Below are 6,691 nucleotides of genomic sequence, written 5' to 3'. Positions count from 1 at the left end.
TACACCAATTCCTTCCTATGCATCTATATTGTACTATAAGATATGAAAGGAGCATGGCACTTATATAAGAAAACAATCTGGGACAGAACATATTGACAGTGTTCAGATGAATTGAGAGGAAGGATTCAGCCATGGTCCTGGATTAAATGTTTCTTAGTCTAACAGGCACTATGAGCTTTTCTTCCCCTGAAAGAATGACTCTACCTGTTGCTTTAGAAGAGTAAGATAGCATAAGTCATTCACCTAGCATTTCACCTGGAAGTGGGAAATTTGTTTGGGATTTGGACTGACTACAAGCAACTGAATGTTAGAAGCTGTAAGTTCAACAAAAAATTCCTGGAAATGTAGGACTTTTCTGAGAGTCTCAAAATATTTATTATCTTTTTTTTTTTCATATAAACATACATAATGAGGGTCTAAGAAGCCCTCTCATGTCTGGGATATGATGTCACAGGTGATTCCTTAGAGCCTCAGCCACTCTCAAACAGATGGTCCAGGGGTACAAATCTCAACCTCAGAACTCCTGGGCTCCCTTGCTACCCTCACAAGTAGCGAGGGATCTCTTCCCATCCCATCTTCCTTCCTTCCCAGAACTTCTCTCCTTGGTGACTCCAGAGGACAGCCTGGAACAAGAGGAAAATTATTTGGTTATACCTGTGACCCAGCAGATTGTAACTGCCATTTTGGACAGCAGAGCAATGAAAGAGATGCAGATTATAAAATTTTCTTTACATCATTAAACACTCAGAAAAAATCCTGGCAGGACAAGACTATATATATGATTCTTGACTTATTGTCTGGGAAATACTTGTCATGAGAGATTACCATTTCTTAAGTATATAAGAAATGTTTTAAGCTCGAAAGATTTGTTCCTCAGTGACCAATCTTTTCTTGTGCTTTGGCCTGATTCTCAAAATATCTGTGAAGAGAGCTATATAATATCATTATATAATATATAATATTATATACATAATGTGTAAAATATGTAATATAATATTATATAATAGTTGTATTATGTAATAATTATTATAATAACTATATAATGGGATATGCTACATGAGCTATAAGAGTCAATCCTCATCATATAACCCACCTCTTTCTTTCACCAGAAAGAAAACAAAAGTTTAACATGAAGCATTCATATTGAGGGAGTGTTATGGTGGACACAAAGAACTAACAGAACAGTACAAAGGAGGGAAGAACTAACCTTGCCTGGAGAAGCAAGTACACAATTTGCAGGGATTATAGTCACCTGGTGGTCAGAATGTTCCCCAGAACAATGGACTTTCAGTCTCCTCAGACTGTTGGTAAGATTCTATCCCTACAAAGTCCTTCTGCAAATATCCCTATCAGAAAAACAACTTTATAACAAGTTCCTGGAGAAGAGTCACCTAATTTTTTTCATGGGCATGAGAAAATGGTAGCTTTGTCTCTGAATCATTTGAGAGAAAACCCTGATAAGAGGAGAAACATCATAAGTGTAGATGAGAAAAGAGAAACTTTTCCACCTAAGGAGGAATTTTCTACCTCCTTTTCAATCTAAGGAGACCTTAGATTATGAAGTTAGTGAGGGCTCAAAACGAAACTGCCACTTGAAAAATGTTCTCCCTGGAAAGAAGACAGAATTCTTGAGCTAAACAGAATGTGAGGGGGCTGCCTCACAAAGACTAGGTTGGAGAGTTCCCAGCCATCTAACATGTGGACATTGAAGTAACTAGAACCGCCCAGCTTATGGACATAATAAGCCCAGAGGTGAAAGGCAAACAATACTCACCTGGCCTTCCCAGATGGTCCATCTTTATCTCATTTTCTTTATTCTTACGCAGAGCATTATGCAGAGAATACCTGCATCTGAGCAAGACTAAGACGAAGCACGGTGAGTCAGAGAGCGTCATCTGGAAATTCCTCACATATCCTGAGATTCCCCCAGGCTTTCCTATATCCTTATGCCTGGGCCTTACTTCAACTCAGGCAGGGGCCTAGATACCTCCCCACACTCCACAGATGTATCACAAACAGGCTGTCCAGACCAGTCCTGACCTATGTCCCTTGGGTACTTCCATCATATATAAGATTATTATTTCTTTTTTTTTAAAGATTTTATTTATTTGACAGAAAGATAGAGATCACAGGTAGGCAGAGAGGCAGGTAGAGAGAGGGGGAAGCAGGCTCCCCGCTGAGGAGAGAGCTGGATCCAGTGCTCGATCCCAGGACCCTGAGATCATGACCTGAGCTGAAGGCAGAGGCTCAATGAACCGAGCAACCCAGGTACCCCAAGATTATTATTTCTAAATCCTTTAGCCCTGGGTCATTAAGACCTTGAAGATCAGAGCAGAGCAGACATTGTTTCCTTGTTCCCCGCTTTATAATGTATGACTTCTCCTCCCGCCATACACACTCATACTTCTCATTCCCCTGTGCACCAAGGCCCTCCATGGTACTTACATTTCTTTATATGTTGGTCTATCTCAAGTAAAAAGGGAGAGAACATGACAAAGAGAAAAAATACAAAAAGCATAGCAAACAGGGCATAGAGCCAAGGAACACCATTTGGGAATAAACTGGATCCTGGTTCAACCTCCGCCATTTGAGATCTGAGAGTGTACACGGAATTCCCTGCCCCAACTCTCTCACCTCCCAGGTGATCAGGATGATGAAGTCACAGCTTAGGGAACAATAGGAGGGTTGAGGATTTGGATGGGGATTGGCCAAGCCTCATTCTATACATCCTATATAGAAACAAGGACTCTCGGGAAGTTTCACTTCTACTGCAGCTCTGTTGAACCAAAACTACTAGACTATCCAGCCAGACCAAAAGAAAGGTAGATTGCTACACAGATACTCAGATGTGTGGTTTGCTGCGTGGGAACCACATCCATTCACAAAATGAAGGAATCGCTTCCCTAGACTTCATAGCCCTAAAGTTAGTCTTTGTCAGCAGAATGATGTCCAGTCTAAAGACCACATTTTCCTAAGGAGAGATTTCAGATCCTTCCCTAGAAGCTCCGAAATCTCTGTCTTTGTGTGCTCATCATGACAGGACTGTGTGTCACACGGATCATGGAAACCTCTCTCCGTGTCAACGGGGAGGGAAGAGTTTATCTTCTAAGATGGGGGTTATGTTCTTCTAAATTAAACAATATCAGGCAGCAGGGTTTCTCTGATTATCACTGTCCTTTAAATATCTGCTAATTCCTAAGCTACTACATAAACCCATCAAACGTGCTTCAAAGAACTTAGATCAATCAATTCTCCCCCCATTCAAAAGAGCACATAAAAACAAAAGTTGTCTCATGCTTCAAACCACTCTCTCCAAAGATTCCCAGCCCCCTGCCCAGGCAACACCCCATCCCGGCACAACTCCCCCTGCACACAAGGATCTCAGATCCTTGTCTGAACTTCCCTTCTCTATCTCTAACGTGACCAGTGCACACCCAGTCATGAGATGCTGGTGTGTCTCCACAGTCTTTGCCAGCTCCCAAGACCTGTTCTGGACCATCTCCAGGAGCCTTCATGCCTAATCTCTACCTGCCATCTGTATGTACTTCCTCTTAAGGTCCACAAACTCCCTCTTGCTCACCCAGAACAACAAAAAGAAGTTATTGACACAATGACACTGCCTAAGCTTCGACAAAACAGGAAAAAATATACAGTGGAAAAAAGTCTCTTCAATAAATGGTGCTGGGAAAACTGGATAGCTATATGTAGAAGAATGAAACTCGACCATTCTCACACTGTACACAAAGATAAACTCAAAATGGATAAAAGACCTCAATGTGAGACAGGAATGCCTAGAGGAGAACATAGGCAATAATCTCTTCGATATCAGCCACAGCAAGAATGCAAGTTGGTGCAGCCTCTTTGGAGAACAGTGTGGAGATTCCTCAAGAAATTAAAAATAGAACTTCTCTATGACCCTGCCATTGCACTCCTGGGTATTTACCCCAAAGATACAGATGTCGTGAAAAGAAAGGGCCATCTGTACCCCAATGTTTATAGCAGCAATGGCCACGGTTGCCAAACTGTGGAAAGAACCAAGATGCCCTTCAATGGACGAATGGATAAGGAAAATGTGGTCCATATACACTATGGAGTATTATGACACTGCCTAAGAACAGAAACAGCAGCCAGTGCTGGCTTGGACAAGGAATACGAGGCCTTAATACTGCCCTCTAGGGGTTTTCTCACCCAACTGAGGAAATAAAACCTCAGGCCAAAAAGGCAAGTGTCATTAGGGGCTGGGGAAATTGGGGCATTCTTTATAGCACATGAGAGAAGAAAAATATCAAACAAATGGAACTAACAGGAGATGATCTCCTGAGAGTCAAAATAGCTTCCTGGTTTCAAGGAACATCAACAGGGAATGAAAAATACCTGTGGGTCTTTATTGGCTTTGTTTCTGGTTGGGTCTCAGAAACTAAAATCCTTCAACCCAAGCTTTATGAGAACTTATCAGAGTAAAAATGAATGTCTAGAAACGGAAACCAAAAACAGCATCAGTCCCATTTTATTGTTAACCACACTAATATCTACATGATTATGTTATTTTGTTTGTGTTGATGTTCCCACACAGAAAGCCTCATGAGCCTTCGGATAGCTTTTCTCGTCAGAGACGTTTCAGTGTTCAGTAGGGACAGGCTTTGTTGGTTCTCATTCAAGGGGCCTCTATGTGCATTATAACATTCTATAGGCCAATGGAAGGAACAAAGACACAGCGAAATAATCACACCAGTGGAATAACAAAATGTTACCCCTTGCCCTGAGAAGAGGGAGGTTAGCAGCTTTAGAAACGTGACTCGAGTGGGGGGGGGGGCACCTGGGTGGCTCAGTGAGTTAAAGCCTCTGCCTTTGGCTCAGGTCATGATCTCAGGGTCCTGGGATCGAGCCCCGCATCGGGCTCTCTGCTCTGCAGGGAGCCTGCTTCCTCTTCTCTCTGCCAGTCTCTCTGCCTACTTGTGATCTCTGTCAAATAAATAAATAAATATTAAAAAAAAAAAAAGAAAGAAACATGACTTGGTTGTACAAACCATTCATGTTGGCTAGAGTAGATAGCACTGCCAGGTATGAGGGGTTGAACTGGGGTGGGATAGGCCAGACCAGAACCCCTCCTATTCCCCTCTTTCAGTGGTGTTCTTTCCATTCCAAGTACAGTGCATATTCTTTTAAATATTTTATTTGTTTATTTATTTGTCAGAGCGCACAAGCAGGCAGAGTGACAGGCAGAGACAGAGAGAGAAGCAGGCTCCCTGCTGAGCAAGCAGTCTGATGCAGGGCTCTATCCCAGGACCCTGGGATCCTTGTTTCTTCAAAACAAGTAATTCAAAGATAGTGGTATAAAGAGTATACTACCTACAACAACTATTTTCCAAGACATCATGCACCTGTTCTCACATCCGCAAGCTATTGAAAAAGATCAGAAATTACATATTTCTTGGTGAATATTGGGGATGTCAGGAGCTGGATTAGGGTCAGGTTTTGTGATGGTTGATTAGGTGCTGGGCCAGTCCGATTGCCTCAGCATGTTACAGCCATGGTGAATGTGGATAGTCTTCTCAATTCATATCCTAGAAGATATCCCACCTGTGAGGTAACTAGAACCAATTTGTGTTTTCAAAATCAAGGTACTCGAGAACACAAGAAATAACATCTATTTTAGCTAAATGTGTATGTGCTATACCCAGTAATTCAACCACGAAAAGGTATATTGTGTTTGGAAGCAAGTTGAATTTTAAGTGTGTTCACAGTCAAAGTCACAAAACTAACGTAAAAATATTCAGCTTCCGAGTGACTTTTGTACTCTACTATTCCAATTATGCTTCTGAGAAGTTTTTAGATTTATTTATTTTTACTAAGAAATTTCTGAAACACCTACATGAAATCAAATTCCAGAGTCCACGGGGTAGGGACTGAAATTATGCAAGAAAAGTAGGATGGAACCTTTCTGGAATATTCACATGTTTTTACTATGGTGTCATCTTGAGGAACAATACCTCAGATCTGGAGCTGGATTCACCATCTCCCTCAGTCTGATCCTAGATCAATCACCTGGGATTTCACTCAGGAGAAAATGTATTTGGATTAAAGCAGCTGGGGTATGAATTCTATAAAAGCAGTTTGTCTTAAAGTCTCTAGATATTCACAAAGATCTCTTGATAACACAGAACTGGTCTGAAAGGACAATTTATGTGGAAATGGAACACAAGCTGGCACTATCCTATCTGGATAGAGATAGTGATATTTTCTGGACCTCTAGTCTGGACCAAAATGTAACAGGAGTTTCAGTACAGGCATATTTGTTCTTCAAATGTCATCGCAGTGGCTCTAAGCTCAGCATTTTCACATTGAAGCTCATCTTCATTCAGGAGTTTCTCCTTTCCCAGAGAGTCACCCAATGAAGATTGTGAAAACCAACCTGCAAGAGCAAATTTAGGGCCTGATTATAATTATTTTGACTTAGAGATTAAACAGAGTCCCCCAGAGGGCATCAGAATGATGGGCAAGAAGAAAACAGCAACCCTGGGGACCCAGATTGAGGCAATTTCTGCACAATATAAAACATATCAGGGAAATCATCAGATACAGACTGATTTCAAATCAGTAACTAGGAAATATCTGTAGTAGAGACTAAAGAACTCTGTCAGTAGAGTCTGTCAGTAGACTCTTCTGTCTGAAGAGTCAGTCAATATAAACT

General features: G+C 41.4%; 1 long non-coding RNA gene across 1 annotated transcript; it reads right to left on the bottom strand.

The window, feature by feature from the left end:
- Positions 1 to 362: 362 nt before the first annotated feature.
- On the bottom strand, positions 363 to 2,974 carry LOC131839919 (uncharacterized). The gene is made up of 3 exons (XR_009357077.1): positions 2,446 to 2,974; positions 1,775 to 1,861; positions 363 to 623 (listed from the first exon to the last, which is right to left on the bottom strand). It is a non-coding gene; the product is annotated as an uncharacterized LOC131839919 (long non-coding RNA).
- Positions 2,975 to 6,691: the final 3,717 nt, after the last annotated feature.

Source organism: Mustela lutreola, chromosome 8, assembly GCF_030435805.1.
Source record: "Mustela lutreola isolate mMusLut2 chromosome 8, mMusLut2.pri, whole genome shotgun sequence".
NCBI classification, from domain to species: Eukaryota; Metazoa; Chordata; class Mammalia; order Carnivora; family Mustelidae; genus Mustela; species Mustela lutreola.
The sequence above is the reverse complement of the archived record's forward strand: the minus strand, read 5'-3'. Positions and strand labels throughout refer to the sequence as shown.